General features: G+C 43.9%; 1 protein-coding gene across 2 annotated transcripts in view; it reads left to right on the top strand.

Annotated features, from left to right (window-relative positions):
* LOC109889322 (guanine nucleotide-binding protein G(o) subunit alpha) overlaps positions 1–25,626 on the top strand; it is a 157,746-nt gene that overhangs the window by 26,475 nt on the left and 105,645 nt on the right. The window lies entirely within an intron of this gene.

The following is a 25,626-nucleotide window of genomic DNA, read 5'->3' as shown; positions in this document are numbered from 1 at the left end:
TGAGCAGGCAAGAGGTGAGGTTGGAGGTGAGGTCTTTGCCAGAGCCCCATTGATGGGCATATCAGCGTAGATCACCTGTTAAATGTATCAAAGTAATGAAGTGGGTTACCTTCTGTATTTGTACAAATGATGAGCCTGTGAAATCTGTTGCCGCTGGCAGGTGAAGGTTGCTGGCCGGATATTTGCCAACATCCAATGACTGTTCCATTCATTGGAATGTTCACAGCGAGGGCATGTCTGCATGATGCTGATGAGGGTCTCCATGCTGGTCTTCTCTATGCTGTATGTTCGGCTGCAAACTGGACATCTCTCGAACAACTGCAGCAGGCAATCTTGTGAGGTGTTGTTGACTGGGATGGCCTGTGACAGGGGGATATAATAGACAGCCAAGTGGTAAATAGCATTTTGTTCTAAAGAAAGGACAAAGCGTTTTGCTAATGCACTTCACAACCAAAATGACTACTAGTTGTATCTGCTTGGCTGGGGAATTAGCCTACTAGTTTATCAAGGGGGGGTATTTTTTAATACAACTTTTCACATTTCACATAACACACATTACTTGTCATTGTTGATGAAGCAGTCTGTGCAATCAGAGCAGTAACTCTGGTCACTATCAGAGGCCTCATGATGGCGTGTCCTTTTCATAGGAGTCAAGGGAGACTCTGGCAACAAAGGAATCGAGGTCACAAGGGTACTCGTGTCGCATGACCCACTTATGTTCTGAGGTCTTGCCTGACAAGCTGTGAAAATAGCAAGTGAACAGTGAATGAAATCAGTTTTGGAGGTTGCTAAACCACTGCAATGACATTGCTGGACATGTTATGATACATACCTTTGCTCCTAGGTCCCGCATCCATTCATAACCAGGGGATCAGTCTGGCACCCAGACTGCACTTTGTCGAACAGAAAAACAGGGTCAACGATTGTCATCATCCCTCAATTATTAACATAGCTTAAGAAATAACTTCATCTCATTTGGAAGCTAACTATGCTTTACCGATGTAGACTAACTGGCTCCAGATTGGGTTAGATTCAGGCCGGTGACATTGTTTTTAATATGCAACCAACTGTGACATGTTTTTGATATGTCCCTGGGTTGGTTAGAATTTTTTGCTGCTATTTTGTATATATGTATATATATATTTACCTTTATTTAACTAGGCAAGTCAGTTAAGAACAAATTCTTATTTACAATGACGGCCTACCACGGCCAAACCCAAACGATGCTGGGCCAATTGTGTGCCGCCCTACGGGACTCCCAGTCCCAGCCAGGGATAGTCTGTAGTTAGTACACTGTTGTAGTCAGACATGAGTTAGCTAGTACCACCATAGCTGCATTCTATATGTATTTGGGCTCTAGACATGGGTTGCACATCGGTGGCTAATTTGATTGTTTCATCTAAATGAAACTAACTTAGAGTGGCATGGAAATACGATGACATTTCTAAAGGAAACAAATCAAATCAAATGTATTTATCACATACACATGGTTAGCAGGTGGGTAGCGAAATGTTTGTGCCTCTAGTTTCGACCATGCAGTAATGCAGTAATATCTAATATCTAATATCTAACAAGTAATATAACCTAACAATTTCACCAACAACTACCGTATACACACAAGTGTAAAGGAATGAATAAGAACATGTACATAAAAATATATGAATGAGTGATGGCCGGACGGCATAGGCAAGATGCAGTAGTTGGTATAGAGCACAGTATATACATATGAGATGAGTAATGTAGGGTATGTAAACATTATATAAAGTGGCATTGTTTAAAGTGGCTACTGATACATGTATTACATAAAGATGGCAAGATGCAGTAGATGGTATAGCGTACAGTATATACATATGAGATGAGTAATGTATGGTAAGTAAACATTATATGATATAAAGTGCCTAGTGATAAATTGATTACATCAATTTTTCCATTATTAAAGTGGCTGGAGTTGAGTCAGTATGTTGGCAGCAGCCACTCAATGTTAGTGGTGGCTGTTTAACAGTCTGATGGCCTTGAGATAGAAGCTGTTTTTCAGTCTCTCGGTCCCCGCTTTGATGCACATGTACTGACCTCGCCTTCTGGATGATAGCGGGGTGAACAGACAGTGGCTTGGGTGGTTGTTGTCCTTGATGATCTTTTTGGCCTTCCTGTGACATCGGGTGCTGTAGGTGTCCTGGAGGGCAGGTAGTTTTCACCCGGTGATGCGTTGTGCAGACCTCACTACCCTCTGGAGAGCCTTCCGGTCATGGGCGGAGCAGCTGCTGTACCAGGCGGTGATACAGCCCGACAGGATGCTCTCGATGGTGCATCTGTAAAAGTTTGTGAGTGTTTTTGGTGACAAGCCGAATTTCTTCAGCCTCCTGAGGTTCACCACGCTGTCTGTGTGGGTGGACCATTTCAGTTTCATTTCAGCATGCATGGCCACGCAGTCGTGTGTGAACAGGGAGTACAGGAGAGGGCTGAGAACCCACCCTTGTGGGGACCCAGTGTTGAGGATCAGCGGAGTGGAGATGTTGTTACCTACCCTCACCACCTGGGGGCGGCCCGTCAGGAAGTCCAGGACCCAGTTGCACAGGGCGGGGTCGAGACCCAGGGTCTCAAGCTTAATGACGAGTTTGGAGGGTACTATGGTGTTAAATGTTGAGCTGTAATCGATGAACAGCATTCTTACATAGGTATTCCTCTTGTCCAGATGGGTTAGGCAGTGTGCAGTGTGATGGCGATTGCGTCGTCTGTGGACCCATTGGGGCGGTAAGCAAATTGGAGTGAGTCTAGGGTGTCAGGTAGGGTGGAGGTGATATGGTCCTTGACTAGTCTCTCAAAGCACTTCATGATGACGGAAATAAGTGCTATAGGGCGGTAGACATTTAGCTCAGTTACCTTAGCTTTCTTGGGAACAGGAACAATGGTGACCCCCTTGAAGCATGTGGGGACAGCAGACTGGGATAAGGATTGATTGAATATGTCTGTAAACACACCAGCCAGCTGGTCTGCGCATGCTCTGAGGACGCGGCCCGTGATTCTGTCTGGGCCTGCAGCCTTGCAAGGGTTAACACATTTAAATGTTTTACTCACGTTGGCTACAATGATGGATAGCCCGCAGGTTTTGGTAGCGGGCCGTGTCAGTGGCACTGTATTGTCCTTAAAGCGAGCAAAAAAGTTTTTTAGTCTGTCTGGGAGCAAGGCATCGTGATCCGCGATGGAGCTGGTTTTCCTTTTGTAGTCCGTGATTGGCTGTAGACCCTGCCACATACCTCTCGTGTCTGAGCCGTTGAATTGCGACTCCACTTTGTCTCTATACTGACGCTTAGCTTGTTTGATTGCCTTGCGGAGGGAATAGCTACACTGTTTGTATTCGGTCATGTTTCCGGTCACCTTGCCCTGATTAAAAGCAGTGGTTCACGTGTTCAGTTTTGCGCGAATGCTGCCATCAATCCATGGTTTCTGGTTGTTGTTTTAATAGACGCTGTGGGTACAACAGCGTTGTTGTTTGCCGCAATGCTAAACATATCCCAGTCCACGTGATCGAAGCAATCTTGAAGCGTGGAATCCGATTGGTCGGACCAGCGTTGAACAGACCTGAGCATGGGTGCTTCCTGTTTTAGTTTCTGTCTATAGGCTGGTAGCAACAAAATGGAGTCGTGGTCAGCTGTTCCGAAGGGAGGGTGGAGGAGGGCCTTATATGCGTCGCGGAAGTTAGAATAACAGTGGTCTAGGGTTTTACCAGCCCTGGTAGCACAATCGATATGCTGATAGAATTTGGGGAGCCTTGTTTTCAGAATAGCCTTGTTAAAATCCTCAGCTACAACAAATGCAGCCTCAGGATATGTGGTTTCCAGTTTACATAGAATCCAATTCTTTCTGTTTACATAGAGTCCAGTTCTTTCAGGGCCGTCGATGTGTCTGCTTGGGGGGAATATACATGACTGTGATTATAATCGAAGAGAATTCTCTTGGTAGATATTGCGGTCGGCATTTGATTTTGAGGAATTCTAAGTCAGGTGAACAAAAGGACTTGAGTTCCTGTATGTTGTTATGATCACACCACGACTCAATAATCATAAGGCATACACCCCCGCCCTTCTTCTTACCAGAGAGATGTTTGTTTCTGTTGGCGCGAAGCGTGGAGAAACCAGGTGGCTCTACCGACTCCGATAGCGTGTCTCGAGTGAGCCATGTTTCCGTGTAACAAAGAACGTTACAGTCCCGGCTGTCTCTCTGGAAGGCAACCCTTGCTCGGATTCCATCTACCTTGTTGTCAAGAGACTGGACATTGGCGAGTAGTATGCTCTGGAGTGGTGCGCAATGTGCCCGTCTCCGGAGCCTGACCAGAAGACAGCTCCGTCTGCCCCTTCTACGGCGTCGTTGTTTTGGGTCGCCGGCTGGGATTCGATCCTTTGTCCTGGGTGGTGGACCAAACAGAGGATCCTCTTCGGGAAAGTCGCATTCCTGGTCGTAATGTTGGTGAGTTGATGTTGCTCTTATATCCAATAGTTCCTCCCGACTGTATGTAATAAAACCTAAGATTACCTGGGGTACCAATGTAAGAAATAACACATCACATATAAAAAACAAAATGCTGCATCGTTTCCTAGGAACGCGAAGCGAGGCGGCCATCTCTGTCGGTGCCTGAAGCCGCCGGAAGCCTGCTAAACAACTTTGCCATATTGTGATATCATCAAATTTACTTTTTGATGACTGTTAGTAGCTAAGTTTGTGAAATATAGCTAGTAATGCTAATGTTAGCGAGCTAAAATACGGTGGTCCCCTCAATGTTAGTTAGCTGACTAAGATAATACAATAATACAATCTGAATTGTATTGAGGTTTGCCAACGTTAGCCAGCTAGCTAGGTGGTGGCTAGCTAGAGCAAAGTATGCTTGCGATGATAGGGATAATAATTATCAAAATATACTAGCGGTTTATACTCGCCACCACTGGGGACCAATAAAGTCCAACCACCTATTCCTCATGATATAGTCCTCGGCAGGGCATGCAAACCATAGTTGGCTGTGCATCGTGCTGGAAGCATGCATTGGATGGTCAATCCTCAAATGGCCGTGATCCTTTGAACGCGTTTGGGGCGATGAAAAATTCAGCAAAGTAGGCAGAGGGGTGATTTTCACATGGGGCTTGGCAAAAGGGGGCATGATTTATTTACATAATTTAAATCCAAACCCAACCTTCATTTAATCGTTGTGACGCACCGATGTTCCAAACTCTGTTTTAGATGAGGCTCACTTTATGACCAAAATGATCCTATTTACAGTTTGTAGTCAATTTTGACACTATAATAAATGTTTCTGACTCATATCTATGCCACATAGGCGGTTTTCAAAGAGCATAATTGGTTTTTAGGAGAGGTCGCTCTTTAAGTACCTTACTGTGATTGTTTTCAGTTAAAGTTGTCAAAAAGAAACAAAAATAACTTCTTAGCAAAGAGCAGTTTCTCAACTAATACTTTTTCTAGTACTGTCTTGGAGTGGTCTGAGTGAGGAGGGGACAACTGAAAACTAGCTGTTATTGGCAGAGAGGTTTGGTCTATTCAATAGGCCAAAACTCCATCCCACCAGAACAGGCTGAAATTTCCGGTGGTCTTTTTAAACAGCTCTTACACTAAAAGTGCATTATCATCATGTTCACAATTTTATAGGGTTATTCCAGCTCATAGTGTGGAAATGTATATAAAACACAGGAAATCACATGTTTGACTGCACTGGGCCTTTCAGCAATATATCTATATACAGTATATACAGTATATACTTAACAAAAATATAAACGCAAAATGTAACAATTTAAAAGATTTTGCTGAGTTACAGTTCATATAAGAAAATCAGTTATTTGGAGAAAAGAAATATGAAGCCCTAATCTATGGATTTCACATGACTGGGCAGGGGTGCCCAGTCTATGTCTGTGAGGGTATAGAATTAGTTTTTCTCCACAAAAGGGCATTATTACAGACAGAAATACTCCTCTGCCCTCCCACTGGAAGTGGAGGTCCTGGGCTGGAGTGGTTACACATGGTCTGCGGTTGTGAGGTTGGTTGTGAGTACTGCCAAATTCTGTAAAACAACGTTATAGCGGCTTATGGTATAGAAATGAACATTACATTATCTGGCAACAGCTCTGGTGGAAATTCCTGCAGTCAGCATGCCAATTGCACACTCCCTCAAAACGTGAGACATCTGTGTTGCGTGACAAAAAGGCACATTTAGAGAGGCCTTTTATTGCCCCCAGCACAAGGTGCACCTGTGTAATGATATTGCTGTTTAATCGTCTTCTTGATATGCCACACATGTTAGGTGGATGAATTATCTTGACAAAGGATAAAATGTTTACTAACAGCGATGTAAACAAGTTTGTGCACAAATTTTGAGAGAAATTAGCTTTTTGTGCACTTGGAAAATTTCGTAATCTCATGAAACATAGGACCAACACTTTACATGTTGCGTTTATATTTTTGTTCTGTATATAAAACATATATATGTTTTCCTTCTTTCTTATTTTCCCCTAACCCTACCACCCCTCCCCTAATTGGAGTAAACTAATGAACAACAATACTTAGGCTTCTACTTATACATACTATATACATTTTACGGACACCCCTCTTTCTTCGAGTGTCAGGGATTTGGGCCTGGTCCGGGATAATCATTATGTCTTTCACCTCTGACTCATTTAAGTAGAAGTCCTCGTTCAAATCAAGGTTAATGATAGCTGTTCTGATGTCCAGAAGCTCTTTCCGATCATAGGAAACAATGGTGGAAACAAAAAACGTTAAGATCAGCGCAAAAAAATACACAAAATAGCACAATTGGTCAGGAGTACGTATTCCCTCCAGCGCCAGGGTTAGGCTTAGGCTTAGGCTTAGGCTTAGGCTTAGGCTTAGGCTTAGGCTTAGGGTTAGGCTTAGGCTTAGGCTTAGGCTTAGGCTTAGGGTTAGGCTTAGGCTTAGGGTTAGGGTTAGGGTTAGGCTTAGGGCTAGGCTTAGGGTTAGGCTTAGGGTTAGGGTTAGGCTTAGCTAAAATGCGTAGCAGGTTAGGATAATTAACGTGGCAGGTTAGGAGAATTAGGAAAAGGGTTAGAGTTAGGCTTAGCTAAAATTCTACAGTTGTCAACAATCGACTCGTTGTGCAGCACAATCAGCCAAGGAAAACGGTCTTGAGTGGCAACAAATCTGCCCAATTAGCTGATTCGCTTTCCATATACGCACTCCTGTCGATCCTCTCACTTCTGTTCACTCGCCCACTTTAGTTAGTCTAGTTGAAGAATCAGTTCATTGAACACAATGGTGATGGTTCCCTTTTCTTGAGTATAAAAAGGAGAACTGTGGAATGAGTGGATTCTGGGACATTCCACAATAACAGAGTAATGTTGAGACTCATATTTTTCACTTTAAAATGAATGCCAAACAAAAAACAATGATTGCAAAGTTAAACAAACAACACAACTCAATGCACAAGGACAACTTTTAACAATTTAACCTGAAAGGTTTACAAAAATACATTTAGTTGAAGAACAGTGCAGATACAAAGTTTGGTAACAGAATGCCAGCACGAACCGCACAAGCCATCACTTTGTTACCGTGGAATTGCCCTTTTTTAGTATGTCCCAGAGGACAGTCCCAAATGGGAATTGAAATCTTTCCACAATGCAGTGCCGAGATGAAAAGCTTTGGAACACTATGTGGAGAGCAGACTGTGTGAAGACGTGTGGGAGTGTGGAACCAGCATGCTTTAGCAGGAGCTCATTTCTCATTTCTATGGGGAAATGTGCAAGGGACAAAACAAATTGACACCATAAAATGTGTGTGTTCTCATCTGGATGACCCTGTGTAAAAAGAGGGCTAGGAGGACCAGTGTGTGGCCAGGCTGGGTGGCCTAGCTGCCCTGGGTTGGGTAGAGTTACTGGGTGAAGGGTGGAGGGTTGAGAGGGGGGTGGTGCTGTGGTTGGGCGGTAGGAACACTCCCTCTTTCTGCCTTCAGAGGAAATTCTGACTCACTGAGCTGAGCTGACATACAGAAGGAGAAGGAAGCAGAGAGATGCAGCGTGGCATACTGCTGGTTTGGGATACTCTGTTCTGTAAAGTCTGTATTGGACTTTCTACGCCACTGCTATCTCTGTCACTAAGCACTGGCCACTCCCCCATGCCTACTCTACCTCTCTCATCTCTTGAACGTCTCTCTTTTCTCCCTGGCGCTTTATTCGCTCTCATTACGCACTCGCTCTGCTCTCGTTCACTCCCTCTGTTTCCTCTCTTCCTCCTGTTTCTCTATGGTCACTCTTCCATTCTCCTACGGTACAACATCAGAGTCCCAACAGCAGTCCCATCACCTTACCACTGCTACACCTGGCTTTCAGCTGAGCCTTGTCTGGCAGCCAAACAGTTCATTCAGCCTCATGTAGTGCCTTTTAAAAAAACATACAATTGAAGTCGGAAGTTTACATACACCTTAGCCTAATACATTTAAATTCAGTTTTTCACAATTCCTCACATTTAATCCTAGTAAACATTCCCTGTCTTAGGTCAGTTAGGATCACCACTTTACTTGAAGAATGTGAAATGTCAGAGTAATAATAGAGAGTATGATTTATTCCGCTTTTATTTCTTTCATTACATTCCCAGTGGGTCAGAAATGTACATACACTCAATTAGTATTTGGTAGCATTGCCTTTACATCGTTTAACTTGGGTCAAACGTTTCGGGTAGCCTTCCACAAGCTTCCCACAATAAGTTGGGTGAATTTTGGTCCATTCCTCCTGACAGAGCTGGTGTAACTGTGTCAGGTTTGTAGGCCTCCTTGCTCACACATGCTTTTTCAGTTCTGCCCACACATTTTCTATGGGATTGAGGTCAGGGCTTTGTGATTTGCGACCAAGCTTTAGACCCATTTGTGACCAAGCATTAACTTCCTGACTGATGTCTTGAGATGTTGCCTCAATATATCCACGTAAATTTCCTTACTCATGATGCCATTTATTTTGTGAAGTGCACCAGTCCCTCCAGCAGCAAAGCACCCCCACAACATGATGCTGCCACCCCGTGCTTCATGGTTGGGATGGTGTTCTTCGGCTTGCAAGCCTCCCCCTTTTTCCTTCAAATATAACGATGGTCATTATGGCCAAACAGTTCTATTTTTGTTTCACCAGATCAGAGGACATTTCTCCAAAAAGTACGATCTTTGTCCCCATTAAGACATTAATGAGCCATGACAGACGTAGTCAATATAACTATAGCATTTGTTCAGCAGTTTTGAAATGTACAGTGACAGAATTCAGAACATGGGTCATTCTTACAGAGTACTCTCTGTACAACAAGTCAGAACTGTAGGATAAATAAAGGGGGCATGTAAACAGACAATGAAAGCTCTTACAATATTCAATGATTCCATTTATCTAAAACAGGTTATAAGCTGCATGTGCACCACCAAGTTAGAACAGTAGGCGAAATTAGGAGGTGAAAATAGACTAAAATATTAGGGTGAGGCACATTGAACGCTGTTTGGGTCTCTGCGTGTCAAAAAAGATACACATCATATAACTCTATAGCTTTTAATTTGACATGTCAAATAACACAATTCTATTATAGAATGTTGTGTGCTGAATTTGCACGTCAAGCCAAGCACCACCACTACTCAGTAGTACTGTCAAAGCAGTACAAAAAAAGTTTGCAAACAAGCAATGGTGCTACCAATCTGGGTATCCATTTGACTAACTATTTAGCAGTCTTATGGCTCTTATGGTGGTAGATGCTCTTCAGGGTCCTGTTGGTTCCAGACTTGGTGCATATGTAGTGCTTGCCTTGCAGTAAAAATAACAGTCTATTACTTGGGTCTTTGATCATTTTTAGGGCCTTCCTCTGACACCGCCTGGTATAGAGGTCCTGGATGTCAGGAAGCTCGGCCCAAGTGTTGTACTGGGCCGTACACAATCCCCAAGCAGTTGCTATACCAAGTGGTGATGCAGTCAGTCAAGATGCTCTCAATGGTGTAGTTGTAGAATTTTTTGAGGATCTGTGGGCACATGCCAAATATTTTCGGTCTCCTCAGGGGGAAGAGGTGTTGTCGTGCCCTCTTCATGGCTATGTTAGTGTGTGTGGACCATGATAGATCCTTAGTGATGTGGACACCGAACAACTTGAAGCTCTTGACCTCCTCCACTACAGCCCCGTCGATGTGAATGGGGGCGTGTTGGGCCCTCAGTTTCCTGTAGTCCACTATCAGCTCCTTTGTCTTGCCTTTGTCTGATGTTGAGGGACAGGTTGTTGTCCTGGCACAACACCAGTGTTGTCGTCGTTACCTCCAAGCGTTTATTCAAATTGGATAATCTTTGGATGTCGACAGCAGTCATACCATTGGAAGACAGCTTGGAATGTAGCCTACAAAAGCCTATTCCTGCTATTTTCCCGCGATCCATCCATAGTGTTCTCTGAGTTGTGGTCAGGTGCTCATGTAACCGATGTGAAATGGCGAGCTAGTTAGCGTGGTGCGCGCTAATAGCGTTTCAATCGGTAACGTCACTCGCTCTGTGACCTTGAAGTAGTTGTTCCCCTTGCGGCTTTTGTGGAGCGATGTGTAACGATACTTCGAGGGTGGCTGTTGTCGATGTGTGCAGAGGGTCCCTGGTTTGAGCCAAGGTAGGGGCAATGAGAGGGACGGAAGCTAAACTGTTACACTCAGTTGGAACAAGCAATTGAGCCTTTTTTCAATGCCGATTTGAATGTCATTGAGAAAACAGAAACAGCGTCTTTTTCGTAAACATCCTTTCTGTATTTAAACATAATTCTAGAAGTAAATATCTAGTTTAGTATCTGTAATTTGAATGCAATATTTTAGCTGGTAACATAATTGATTACAGTTACAGTTTTTTTATAATCAGTTACATGTAAAGGGTTCCGTTACTCCCCAACCCTGCTCCTGGCCGTGTCTTTCTGTAGTCTCTCTCTGTTCCTCATTCCGTGCCGCTCACACACTCAGTGTGGGGAAGCTAATCGTGTTAAGAGGGCCAGTCCAACCACCTCTGATGACGTGATTGGAGGCGACTTACCGGAGCAAGAACAAACAAGAGCCGACCGGCCCGGCTGCACCATTCCCATCCCCGTACTGTAATTTTCCCACAGTGAGGCCTGGAGCGGTGGGGGGTTAGCGGGTGCTGATCCGCTCTGGCACTGAGGGTCTGTCCTCCTTCCAAATTTGGGGTTAACGGCAGGAAGAAGGGGAGGGGGTGGGGTGATGGTATGCCAGGATGGCCACATTAACTCCAGTGTTACATAAAGGGAAGTCACAAATTGAATGTAGCCTACATGCTTGTCTCACACCCTGCATCTACAGAGTGGCCAGTCCCATGCTCGTCACACATTGCCTGAGTTCTCCCATAGGTGTGTGTTTGTTTGCTGATTCAGTAACAGACACCAGGGCTACAGAACACTGACCTCATGGTAACATACAGTATTTCTAGATAGCATCCACCCTATTTGCATCCACTTTGCATTAACTACTGTCATAGAGAGAGTCATGCAAAACGCAGTGCAATAAATGTTTGGTTTAGAACTAATTCTAACCATAGTGGAACCAGAAACACGCCAGACCTCACATCATCACTTCAGACCTGGACTTTTTCCAGCCACCTGAGTCCTCTTAACCTTTTCTCAGATGGCTAGAGATCCCTAAGGGACCTTATTGGAGTTTCAATGGGTCAGTGAAAATCACAATAACACAATCTTTGCTCACATTTTGGGCCAACAATGAATTCAACTAGCACTTTATAGCATTCATAGAATTTGGATTAAGATGTTGTCCGTAATGGCGCCCCAGGTTTCTGGAGGAATGTCATTGGGTCTGAGAGAGAAGAAGGTGGAGAACCCCTGCTTCAAAGGAATCTTAAGCTGTTGAGCCACTCATGGCCTCACTGCACCTCAGCCAGATATTCATCTGAGATTCGCTTGAAGAGTTTCCCCTTGCGTCCGTCTCCACTGCATTATAACTCACAATAATCATCAGCGTTCATTCTGTGGACAAATGTTTTCCTCTGTAGTTCACGTGAGATATGTAGCCAGGAGCTACAGTACAATATAGGCTTAGTCCTGCACTCTGTTGCTTTACCTCATCAGGCTCATAATTATGCTCTCGCTCATCTATAGGTTAAACGGAGTGAGGAGATACACTGCTTGTGTGGGTTTAGCTAATGTGAGGTCAGTGGCCATGCTCTTTCCCCACTGATCTCCACTACAGCGTATCACAGTTCATTTATCAGTGTGTAAATCAAGGCGCTGGTAACAGGATGGAGTGGGACAGGGTGTTGAAGTCTGGGCCGGGGGACTCACGTCTGGCTGGCTCTGTTGCTGCTGCTACTGTCGGGAAGGCTGCCTGGAGGGTATGATTAGTATCTGGAAAGGTCAAGAGGCATGTGTCATATTCCCCATATCTCTGCTACTCTCACTGTCTCTCTCTGTGTCTGTGGGGTGTCACTCTCATACATCTTTCAAACCAAGATGTTTTGTCGTCAACATTAGCATGCCGCCAACTTTTGATTACTTTTCTTTATATCTGAAAAGTATAAAACCTTTACATTTATTTCCGACGAAATGACCTTGTCCTGATTGCAGTAATATTGTATGTTTAAACATCCCGCCAACCCCTCAGTAGAAATGTCCCCTATCATCTTACCGGCTTTGGCACGCATTCAATCCGGAACATTCTATATTTGTTCTCCAACATCAAACTTGTCCTTGTCATTATGAAAAAGTATAATCAAAATGGCAGTCTGCATGCAGAAGCCTGGCCCAAATAGCAATATTACCGGCTCTTTTTTGCACAAAAAAAAACATACGTTTAATTTAAAACCCATTACAAGGTAATTATTTACAAATTAAGTATCTGGAGCTGCTGACTTACTGTTTGTGAATGTGCAGAAATGAAAGCAGTGCATTGCATTCTGTCCTATCGGAGGAATTTAGAACTTGATTAATGCTGCTTGCTCTGTCAGGTTACCATGACAATGGTCGCAACAACAAGGTCAAAGTTGAATGTCTCTTGCTCACTTGCTGCCTATGTAATAGCTATATAAAAGGTAGAATTCCAACAAGAAATAGTTAAAGATGTGGTTGTTTGAAAGGGGATCATACTGTATAAACATGGTCTAATCTGTGAATCAATTCAATTCAATCCAATTTGCTTTATTTGCATGACATAACAATGTACATATTGCCAAAGCTTCCTTTGGATATTTACAATATTAAAATAATAAGAATCAAAATTGCCAAAAGGACAACAGTAACAACAATAACAACAATAACAACAATAACAACAGTAACAACAATAACAACAATAACAACAGTAACAACAGTAACAACAGTAACAATAGTAACAACAGTAACAACAGTAACAACAATAACAACAGTAACAACAGTAACAACAGTAACAACAGTAACAACAATAACAACAGTAACAACAATAACAACAGTAACAACAGTAACAACAGTAACAACAGTAACAACAATAACAACAATAACAACAATAACAACAATAACAACAGTAACAACAATAACAACAGTAACAACAGTAACAACAATAACAACAGTAACAACAATAACCATACATTGAACAATAACAATAAGCATACAGTAGAGTACATGTGCAAGTTGATTTTTCTGGCAGACACTGTCCCTTATCTTATGGCAGGCAACAATGTAGTGCGCTGCCAACCCACAGCTATCTGCGTCCTCCCCTAACAGGACGGGTAGCCTATCCTCATCAGAGAGGTCTTTGAAACCTTGAATGAGGGTTTCAAATTTGGGTATATGACACTAATTGTTTTATATGTTTTATATTTTGTCAGGAAATGCAGCTCTGTCTCAGGTTCTGCTGTTGTGCAGTGGTTGCACAGCCTTTCCTCTACAGGGAGCCAGGTTTTCCTGTGTCTACCCTTATAGTATCTACCCTTCTCTTTCTCTCTATCCTCTCTCCCCCTCTCTCTCTCCCTCCCTCTCTCTCTCTCTCTCCCTCTCAGTCTCTCCCTCACTCTCTCTCTTCCTCTCTCCTATCTCTCTCTCCTCTCTCCTGCTCTCTCTCCTCTCTCTCTCTATCTCTCTCTCTCTGTCCCCTCCCTCCCTCTCTCTCACTCTCTCACTCTCTCATTGCCAAAGTAAGTGAGGTAGGTAATATACAAAAGTTAAATAAACAATAACAATTAACAGTCAACATTACACTCACAGATGTTCCAAAATAATAAAGATATTGCAAATGTCATTATGTATATATACAGTGTTGTAACCATGTACAAATGGTTAAATCTCTCTCCCTCTCTCCCTTCCTCCCTCCCTTTCTCACTGTGGTGGGTCCAGTAAGTCCACATGCAGTGGTAGCTTGCAGAGTGCCGACACGGCAGAGCCAGAGCTGACCGACCGGCCAGTCAGTGAGTCCATGTGCTGGTCAGGTCCCTGCAGGGGAATAAAGGGCCTTTGTCTGTGGTCTGGGATGTGTTTGTGTTGGGAAGCAGCACGCAGCAGATCCCAGGTCAGGTCCTGTGCAGGCCAGACAAAGGGGCTTTGTTGGAATGTCTGTTTGTGTTGGGCCCCTCAGCTGATCTGAGGTCAGGTGATCCGGAACATGGCTGTGTAATGTCTGATGTTTGAACTTAGCCTGGACATACCTACTGTCACTGTGAATAGTCTAATTATATGCTGTACACAGTGAGGTACATTACAACACGGGGCTGTTATATCACTGTGTGAATTTGAACAGCTGTTTGACATTGTTGACATTCCAGGTGTGGACTAATCAGAATGGTGTAAATGTATGTGTTGACAGGCTTCTGTAGCTGCTCTGAGTAATAGTCAGTTACTTAGTTGTTCTGGTCTGTGTTGGTGTTGCTGTGAGAAGCGTTAATTGGAGGAGGTTGTGACTGTGTTTACTGGGTGTGGGGGAGATAAATTGGCCTGTGTGGAAGGCGACGCCCTCCCAGCAGCGCCTAGCCTCCAGGGGAGAGGCTATAATTAGCTCTGGCTGTTTTTATTTAATTGTTAATTGCAGATGCAGGTGGAACAGCCTAGAGGAGAGGAGGGCGTGGTGAGGGGCAGAGCAGAGGCAGTCAATTCTATGTGGAGTCACAGTGCTGCACTCAATACCATCTACTGTATCTTGCCTAGGCCGCTCTGTACATTCACTCATTCATATATCTTTATGTACATATTCTTTATCCCCTTACACTTGTGTCTATAAGGTAGTAGTTTTGGAATTGTTAGCTAGATTACTTGTTGGTTATTACTGCATTGTCGGAACTAGAAGCACAAGCATTTCGCTACACTCGCATTAACATCTGCTAACCATGTGTATGTGACAAATAAAATTAGATTTGATTTGATTTGATTTGCTTTGCCCTGTACCAGCACCTCTACACTCCAGGCCTGGTATGTCCTGTTTATGGGCATCAGAGTAGGTGTGAACAGCTCCCTCCTCCTCGTCCTCCTCCTATGTGGCAGTGTGGTCTCTGGTGTCTGCAGGGCTGAGATGGAACCCTGGATCTTCCACGCTGGTTAAATATGGCTGTGATTAGAACAGGCTGGTGGGTTGGAGCCCAAAACTCTGCAGGCCTCTAGGGTGACATTCTGCTGTCTCAGCAATACACAGACTATTTCTCCCCCTGCTCCTCCTCCTCCTTGGGTTCCAGGAGAGATGACAATGGTAGATATAATTACAGGATAACAAACAGCAAGGAGGGAAAGGAGGAGAGGAGAAGAGGAGAGGTTGAAGCAGAGGACTGTGAATGAGGGAACAAGTAGCTGCTGTTTAGGGAGGGGCTGGGGAGATAGAAGTATTTAATGATAGCTGTACACATGCAGACCTCTGACTAATTATTCAGTGTTTGTGACTGTTCAAGGCCGAGTATGAAGCAAACTCCAAATCACTGTCACCCTCTCTAGCACCCAGCACCCTGCTTCCACGTCCCAACTGATGGAGGACACTTCATCATCTCAATTGCAGGATTTGTCTCTTAGGGTGGATTTACATTAGTAAAATATGTGTAGTAAGATCCATCTCTGTTCAACAACAGATTTGCAACACTTATCCCAAAATAAATGTGTAAAGTGATCAAAATTAGTTGTGCAAGACATTTATAGATAAAATAATAAGTAGCATATTGTTCTTAAATGTGTGCATGTTTTTCTCCTCTGATAAAACAAAAGCTGATTCAAAGGGGGGGGGCGGATCCACAGTAGGATACACATGAGTATCCTTGATGGAAGGTGGCTGTCGAGAAGGGGAGGACACTACCGCTTGCCTACTAACGAATTGACACACTCCGCAACCACTCAACCGCTTTTTTTCCTGGGTCACGGAGGAGAGAGGACGGAGGACGGTCTTTTTCTCAAACGAGAAACCCCCATTGTCTTTACACTATACCACTCAGAGGGGGGTATGTGGTGTAGATGTCTCCAACACTACCTCCGGAGGTAGGCTGGAAGACATCTCTCAAAGAGAAATTTAAATCTAGGGAGAGACTAGAGCAGTGATCAGCTAGATTCACTCGTGGGAAGATTTGTATTTTATTTTATACAAAAGTACATTACCTGGGACTGATATGTGTTGTCAAAGTGGTGTAAGTGGATGACTGGGAGGTGAGAGGAGGGATCAGCAGACACAGTCATGGAGAGGGAGAGTGAGTGATAGAGATGGAGGAAGGAGAAAATACAGTGGGTCCTTAGGAACACCCTATACACAATTAGTGTTGTGTGTTTGTATGAATATAGCAGAAAGTCAATGTGAGATGGAAGTTGACAGCAGAGAGGGAGTGATGCTGTGTGCCTGTTCCTGTCGTGGGATTAGTGTGGTGCTGTCGTAGGCCTGGCTATGTCTGTTGTGCATCCCAAATGGCACCATATTCCCCATATAGCGCACTACTTTTAATCAGACCCCTATGGGCCCTGATCAAAAGTAGTGTACTTAATAGGAAATAGGATGCCATTGTGTGTGTGTCTGTGGGTCGACCTCAGGGTGTGGGGGACAGATTGGTGCTAAAGGCTGGAGCAGCTGATGCTAGGGAGGTAGCGCTCCTCTGATTGCAGAGGTTATAAATAGCCCCCCCCACGCTGGTAGGGAATGAAACAGGGGATAAGTAGCTGTGTCCTGGGGCTGATGACAGCAACAGCACTCAAGCACGCTGTGAGGACAAAGGGTCTTCTTAGTGAGCAGCACGGAAACCACATGGCACTAAGATTGATAAAGACTAACAGGGAGGGTGTGTGTGTACCCTTGAATGGGTGTCGGTGGGTGTGTTTGTTCATGCATACTGCATATTTGTGTGGCATGATGATTTGCAAACTCAACATTTCTGGCTCAAAAATCCACACTTCTCTCCTCATACTTCTCTCAACAGTGAAATGGGTCGAAGGAACCTGAACAGAATGCAAAGCTCTAATTTACTGCAAGACAAAAAGCAATATGTAAACAGTTTTTCCTGTGGGGAAAACAAGTATAGCATTTAGTCAGTCAGTACAGTACATGGCTAGAATGCAAAATCACCACCACTTCCTGGAAGAACTCTTATCACTTCCTCAGCCTTAGTTTTCCCTCCCTCCCTCCCTCCCTCCCTCCCTCCCTCCCTCCCTCCCTCCGTGTTTGGTAAAAGGCAGCGAGAGTAATGTGGTGGTACTGTAGAGGTAACAGGTCACAGATCTCCACGTGTCAGAGCCACAGGAGGGCTTAATGTGCTTTGTTCTGTCCTCCCCAGTGGCTGCCTTCCCCACTCCCTCCCCTCATCTCCCCTCCCTCTACCTGACAGACAGCCCAGAGAGACCCAAATGAGAAACGTCCTCATTCATGAAAAGCAAAGACCTTTTGCGATGGTCATGGAATTTTGGATGGCGGTTATTTGTCAGCCATATGACCATGGTCACTATTATAATCGGCAGATTAAAAACACATTTAATGTTTTCCTGTCCTCCGCTCCTGTCCTCTGCTCCTGTCCTCCGCTCCTGTCCTCTGCTCCTGTCTTCTGCTCCTGTCCTCTGCTCCTGTCCTCTGCTCCTGTCCTCTGCTCCTGACCTCCGCTCCTGTCCTCTGCTCCTGTCCTCTGCTCCTGTCCTCTGCTCCTGTCCTCTGCTCCTGTCCTCCGCTCCTGTCCTCTGCTCCTGTCCTCTGCTCCTAACCTCCGCTCCTGTCCTCTGCTCCTGTCCTCTGCTCCTGTCCTCTGCTCCTGTCCTCTGCTCCTGTCCTCCGCTCCTGTCCTCTGCTCCTGACCTCCGCTCCTGACTGCATGCGCTGCCGAGGACTCAAATCAGGGACGTGATGTTCTGTGTTTACTGTTTAGCCAAGCTGACAGCTAGCAGGGTATATCTAGCTGCAGTTTGCTAGCCTAACTAGCTGACATTTCTCTGTCAAGTCCTTTATATATACGATCTATGGTCAAGTCACAGTGTGCCCTGTTTTTGGTAAGCATGTATTTCATGATACTCGTTTGCTATGACACCTTGCTGAAGCACATTTTGATCACGTTGTAAAGATCCAATGTGTTAAACAAATCAAAATATATTTTATATTTCAGATTCTTCAAAGTAGCCAACCCTTGAATGAGTAGATGTGTCCAACCCTTTGACTGGTACTGTATTTACAGTTGAAGTCAGAAGTTTACATACACATAGGTTGGAGTCATAAAACTCATTTTTCAACCACTCCACAAATGTCTTGTTAACAAACTAAAGTTTTGGCAAGTTGGTTAGGACATCTACTGATCACAAGTAATTTTTCCAACAATTGTTTACAGACAGATTGTTTAATCTGTATCACAATTCCAGTGGGTCAGAAGTTTACATACACTAAATTGACTGTGCCATTAAACAGCTTGGACAATTCCAGAAAATGATGTCATGGCTTTAGAAGCTTCTGATAGGCTAATTGACATAATTTTAGTCAATTGGAGGTGTACCTGTGGATGTATTTCAAGGCCTACCTTCAAACTCAGTGCATCTTTGCCTGACATCATGGGAAAATCAAAGGAAATCAGCCAAAACCTCCACAAGTCTGGTTCATCCTTGGGAGCAATTTCCAAATGCCTGAAGGTACCACGTTCATCTGTACAAACAATAGTACCTTAAGTATAAACACCATGGGACCACACAGCCGTCATACCGCTCAGGATGGAGACGCGTTCTGTCTCCTAGAGATGAACGTACTTTGGTGCGAAAAGTGCAAATCAATCCCAGAACAACAGCAAAGGACCTTGTGAAGATGCTGGAGGAAACAGGTACAAAAGTATCAATATCCACAGTAAAATGAGTCCTATATCGACATAACCTGAAAGGCTGCTCAGCAAGGAAGAAGACACTACTCCAAAACCCCCATAAAAAAGCCAGACTACTGTTTGCAACTGCACATGGGGACAAAGATCATACTTTGGAGAAATGTCTTCTGGTCTGATGAAACAAAAATATAACTGTTTGGCCATAATTGCCATAGCTATGTTTGGAGGGAAAAGGGGGGGGGCTTGCAAGCCAAAGAACACCATCCCAACCATGATGCAAGGGGGTGGCAACATCATGTTGTGGTGCTTTGCTGCAGGAGGGACTGGTGCACTTCACAAAATAGATGGCTTCATGAGGGGGGAAAATTATGTGGCTATATTGAAGCAACAACACTTTGTTGCTTTTATGAATTTTGTCTTGCTGCTTTTTGTTTTATGCTGCTCTGTCTGTATGCTACGTCTTGCTTGTCCTATGTTGCTCTGTCTGTATGCTATGTCTTGCTTGTCCTATGTTGCTATGTCTTGCTTGTTCTATGTTGCTATTGTCTATATTGTAATTGTTTTTAATAACCTGCCCAGGGACTGCGGTTGAAAATTAGCCGGTAGGCTAAAACCGGCACTTTTACTGAAATGTTGATTAATGTGCACTGTCCCTGTAAAAATACAAATAAACTCAAACTCAAACATCTCAAGACATCAGTCAGGAAGTTAAAGCTTGGTCGCAAATGGGTCTTCCAAATGGACAATGACCCCAAGCATACTTCCAAAGTTGTGGTAAAATGGCTTAAGGACAACAAAGTCAAGGTATTGAAATCAAATCAAATCAAATCAAATCAAATTTTATTTGTCACATACACATGGTTAGCAGATGTTAATGCGAGTGTAGCGAAATGCTTGTGCTTCTAGTTCTGACAATGCAGTAATAACGAACAAGTCATCTAACTAACAATTCCCAAAAAACTACTGTCTTATACACAGTGTAAGGGGATAAGGAATATGTACATAAGGATATATGAATGAGTGATGGTACAAAGCAGCATAGGCAAGATACAGTAGATGATATCGAGTACAGTATAACATATGAGATGAGTATGTAAACAAAGTGGCATAGTTAAAGTGGCTAGTGATACATGTATTACATAAGGATGCAGTCGATGATATAGAGTACAGTATATACATATGCATATGAGATGAATAATGTAGGGTAAGTAACATTATATAAGGTAGCATTGTTTAAAGTGGCTAGTGATATATTTACATAATTTCCCGTCAATTCCCATTATTAAAGTGGCTGGAGTTGAGTCAGTGGCCATCACAAAGCCCTGATATATATATATCATTTTTATTAAAACAGTACATTTTCAGGGCGGTCCTCATCCGTAATCATCGGTTACACTATTATACAATTACCTATAGCTATTTTGCTGCCATTACTCTGTACATATATTCCCTCTCTTTCTCTCCCACTCCCTCCTTCCTCACACTCTCTCGCTCTCTATCTGTGACTTAATGAGGATTCCTTTATATACTTGGTGAGAAGGGAAGACAGTGATAATGATTGGAGCTCTCTTGCGGTGTTTCTAATGAAAGCCACAAAGGCTCTCAAAATGTCTGCTACAAAAATATCGCTGAACAACAACTTCTTGCTTGGTTGGTGCACACTGGAATGAAAGGGTAGCTACACCCAAAAATCTTGATTTCAATTTTTTTTCCCTGACCTCAAAAGTGGTCTCCTGATGTGGTTTAAGCATTGTTGTGGGCTTAAAACATCCTATTTAGTTGTTTTTCTATTTAAAAAGTGTGGTTTTAAGAGTAACCCCCCCCCCAAAAAAAAACAGCAGTGAAAACAGAAACAAAACAAAAAACAAAATGGTAAAAATTGAATTTGGGAAAAAATTAAACTGATTTCATAGGGCCCTACATCTGTAACAGGAGTGATGGGTGAGGGGACGCAGGGGTAAAAACGATACCTGTAATCACCCTTGTAGAGCAACATGTTATCACCCTTGTATCAGCTCCTGACATGCTCTCTGCAGACTGCACTGTGTGTTGCAGCTAGCTGGCCTTTCAAATCAAATCAGATTTTATTCGTCACATGCGCCGAATACTTAGCCAACAATGCTTTAAGAAGTTAAGAAAATATCAATTAAAATAAGTCTTATGTAAAAAATAGAAAATAAAAGTAACAAATAATTAAACAGCAGCAGTAAAATAACAAGCGAGGCCACTCCTGCTAGTTGAGGTAATCGAGGTAATATGTAAATGTAGGTAGAGTTAAAGTTACTATGCATAGATTATAAACAGATAGTAGCATCAGTGTAAAATAGGGGTCTTGGTAGCCCTTTGATTAGCTGTTCAGGAGTCTTATGGCTTGGGGGTAGAAGCTGTTAAGAAGCCTTTTGGACCTCGACTTGGCGCTCTGGTACCGCTTGCTGTGCGGTCTGATATAGAGGTCCTGGATGGCAGGAAGCTTGGCCCCAGTGATGTACTGGGCTGTACGCACTACCCTCTGCAGTGCCTTGCGGTCAGAGGCCGAGCAGTTGCCATACCAGGCAGTGATGCAACCAGTCAGGATGCTCTCCTGTGTGGGCCTGGGCCTGCTCTTTCAGGTGGCCTGGTATAAAGCTTCCCAGTCGAAACGGGGAGCGCCAGTTCGGACATATATTAGAATTACATTTTGTTACGTTTTTGTTTGTTTTGTTGTTCAGCAGGGTTTTTTTTCAGCTGTTGAGGCAAGTCGAAGTTTGGTAGCCAAAGTCTACGACCCTTCCTTATGATTGGTCAACAGTAGAGGGGTTAGGAACTACGGACAAGATTCTTCAATTCATTGTTTGTTGTCATTCAACGAGAGATGACTGGTTTTCATGCAAATGTTTTGCTTGCGAAATACTGCACCAAATATCTTAGCTACATGTAAAATTGCGTGACCAAGACCTCTGCAAAAATAGATTTCTTGATTTATCTTACATTAATTCAGACTATTTTGAGGAAGTGTTACTGGCTATGTTGTTGCTACTGTGTCTCAAGAGGGAGGTATTTTAAGGGAGTTTGGAAGCACAGACATTGGCTTACGCCTAGCCGTGTTCTGTTAGGAGCAAACCAACCTAGTATGAAGACGCCTTAAGGCCTTGCAGTCCTTTCATTGTCTCCTATCAGAAACAGATCAATGATCCAGTCAACCCTTGTGGGAATCAGAAACCTCTGGGACGTGTCCTTCGCTTTATTGTGACTTACAGATGACTTAAACATGTCTTATTTTATTAACTGAATTATTTATCAGTCACCTGAGATGGTGCGCTGACTTCAGTTTCAGCAAATTGGTACACAGAGGCACAGCTGGCAGCAGTGCTGGGTGATATTGGCCCAACTTGATATTGACTGAAAGTTGGCACGGTGGCAGCTGAGGGTTGTTTTAATGGTGATTTAGAGACATGTGGTTGTGTGGGGTCATGGTCCAAGTAGAGTTGTGGTCAGTATGGGTCACCCCAATGGGTCAGTGTGAAGAGATGTATATTCTGCTTTCTGTTGTTTCTGTGGTTAAAACATTGAGCAGCAGGACATGTTGTTCAGAGCAGAGTAACAGACTCAGGGTTGGTTGGTGTTAACCTGCCTCTTAGTTCCCCCAGTGGAACGATAGGAGGGAGGGGTGTCTTTGTGCAGCATGGCTCAATACATCCTCCGAAAAGAAAACCATTTCACCTGCCCCTGGCACAGAGGCTTGGCTGGCACAAACCTATCTCTGCCAGGGCACACCTGGTCTACCAGACACTGTGCCAACAATGGTAAACCAAGTACAGTGGTGCAAAAAAGTATTTAGTCAGCCACCAATTGTGCAAGTTCTCCCACTTAAAAAGATGAGACAGGCCTGTAATTTTCATCATAGATACACTTCAACTATGACAGACAAAATTAGAAAAAAAATTCAGAAAATCACATTGTAGGATTTTTAATGAATTATGGTTGTATAATTATGGTGGAAAATAAGTATTTGGTCAATAACAAAAGTTTATCTCAATACTTTGTTATATACCCTTTGTTGGCAATGACAGAGGTCAAACATTTTCTGTAAGACTTCACAAGGTTTTCACACACTGTGAAACACTGTGAAGATCTCCTCTAGAGCCGTGATGCTTTGGGGCTGTTGCTGGGCAACACGGACTTTCAACTCCCTCCAAAGATTTTCTATGGGGTTGAGATCTGGAGACTGGCTAGGCCACTCCAGGACCTTGAAATGCTTCATACGAAGCCACTCCTTCATTGCCCGGGCGGTGTGTTTGGGATCATTGTCATGCTGAAAGACCCAGCCACGTTTCATCTTCAATGCCCTTGCTGATGGAAGGAGGTTTTCACTCAAAATCTCACGATACATGGCCCCATTCATTCTTTCCTTTACACGGATCAGTCGTCCTGGTCCCTTTGCAGAAAAACAGCCCCAAAGCATGATGTTTCCACCCCCATGCTTCACAGTAGGTATGGTGTTCTTTGGATGCAACTCAGCATTCTTTGTCCTCCAAACACGACGAGTTGAGTTTTTACCAAAAAGTTATATTTTGGTTTCATCTGACCATATGACATTCTCCCAATCTTCTTCTGGATCATCCAAATGCTCTCTAGCAAACTTCAGACGGGCCTGAACATGTACTGGCTTAAGCAGGGGGACACGTCTGGCACTGCACGATTTGAGTCCCTGGCGGCGTAGTGTGTTACTGATGGTAGGCTTTGTTACTTTGGTCCCAGCTCTCTGCAGGTCATTCACTAGGTCCCCCCGTGTGGTTCTGGGATTTTTGCTCACCGTTCTTGTGATCATTTTGACCCCACGGGGTGAGATCTTGCATGGAGCCCCAGATCGAGGGAGATTATCAGTGGTCTTGTATGTCTTCCATTTCCTAATAATTGCTCCCACAGTTGATTTCTTCAAACCAAGCTGCTTACCTATTGCAGATTCTACAATTTTGTTTCTGGTGTCCTTTGACAGCTCTTTGGTCTTGGCCATAGTGGAGTTTGGAGTGTGCCTGTCTGAGGTTGTGGACAGGTGTCTTTTATACTGATAACAAGTTCAAACAGGTGCCATTAATACAGGTAATGAGTGGAGGACAGAGGAGCCTCTTAAAGAGGAAGTTACAGGTCTGTGAGAGCCAGAAATCTTGCTTGTTTGTAGGTGACCAAATACTTATTTTCCACCATAATTTGCAAATAAAATCATTAAAAATCCTACAATGTGATTTTCTGGATTTCTTTTTCAAATTTTGTCTGTCATAGTTGAAGTGTACCTATGATGAAAATTACAGGCCTCTCTCATCTTTTTAAGTGGGAGAACTTGCACAATTGGTGGCTGACTAAATACTTTTTTGCCCCACTGTATATTAAGGAGGAAGGACAACAGTTTGTCCAACTTACAGAGCTTTCATTTCTCCTGGAGAGGACCTAAGCTCATGCGATCGATACCTGAGTCATTGACCACAGCATTATGTGATGTCAAAGTAATGAGTCACAACTACTACAACTACACACAGTTGACAATAGGCTCCCATCCCACCTGTTCTCTCTTCCACGTGTGCTCTGTGCTGGGAAGAGTAGGAACCCTCTCCCCTCTCAGGTCCCCAGGTCCCAGCAGTGCAGGATCAGTGTGTGCCCTGCTGTTTATTACACCCAGAGATAAAGCCTTCATGATGGGGTGATTATTATTGAATGAGAGAGAGACAGAGACGAAAGGGAAAGCACAGGGGAGATAAGAGGCAGTATCCCCTTGCCGTTGACACACACCTGTCTGAGTCACAGCGGCATTACTACTGAGCTGTAGATAAGTCGCTGTCACTAAACACATGCGTGTACGAACACGCACACACACATACACACCCACACACAGCAGTAGGGGAACAGGGCACGTTTAGGCTTGTCAGTGTATTGAGAGAGTAGTGATTCATTGGAAGTCATTGGAAAGAGTCTCAGGAAAGGCCACCGCAGAGCAAGCAGGTTGCTGTCGGAGGATCACAAACAGTATCTGTGTGCAGTGGCAGGCTCCACAGCTGGGCTGCTCTCCCTCTCTCTCACGCAGTAAGTCATGGCTTAGGGCACTGACATTTCTCTGCTCTTTCTTTTTATATGCTTGGCCTGCTACAAAGTTCACACTCACTTTCACAAACACAATGCTCAGACTTTACTCTTTCTTGATAGGAGATCATGCTCTATCTGACCCATTGAATGGACTGGAGGCTGGATATCAGGGTCAATGGGAGGCTGGATATCAGGGCCAATGGGAGGCTGGATATCAGGGCCAATGGGAGGGTGGGGCTCAGGTGTTAATGGTGTTTGTAGTGTTCTGGTGGAGCCGAGGTTTAATAGGCTGAGCCTCTCCCTGCTGTGCTGTTTGTGTCATGAAGAGGAGATCTCAGGC

Source organism: Oncorhynchus kisutch, linkage group LG4, assembly GCF_002021735.2.
Source record: "Oncorhynchus kisutch isolate 150728-3 linkage group LG4, Okis_V2, whole genome shotgun sequence".
In the NCBI taxonomy this organism is placed as follows: Eukaryota; Metazoa; Chordata; class Actinopteri; order Salmoniformes; family Salmonidae; genus Oncorhynchus; species Oncorhynchus kisutch.
Note: the sequence above shows the minus strand (reverse complement) of the source record. Positions and strands in the feature narration are given on the sequence as shown.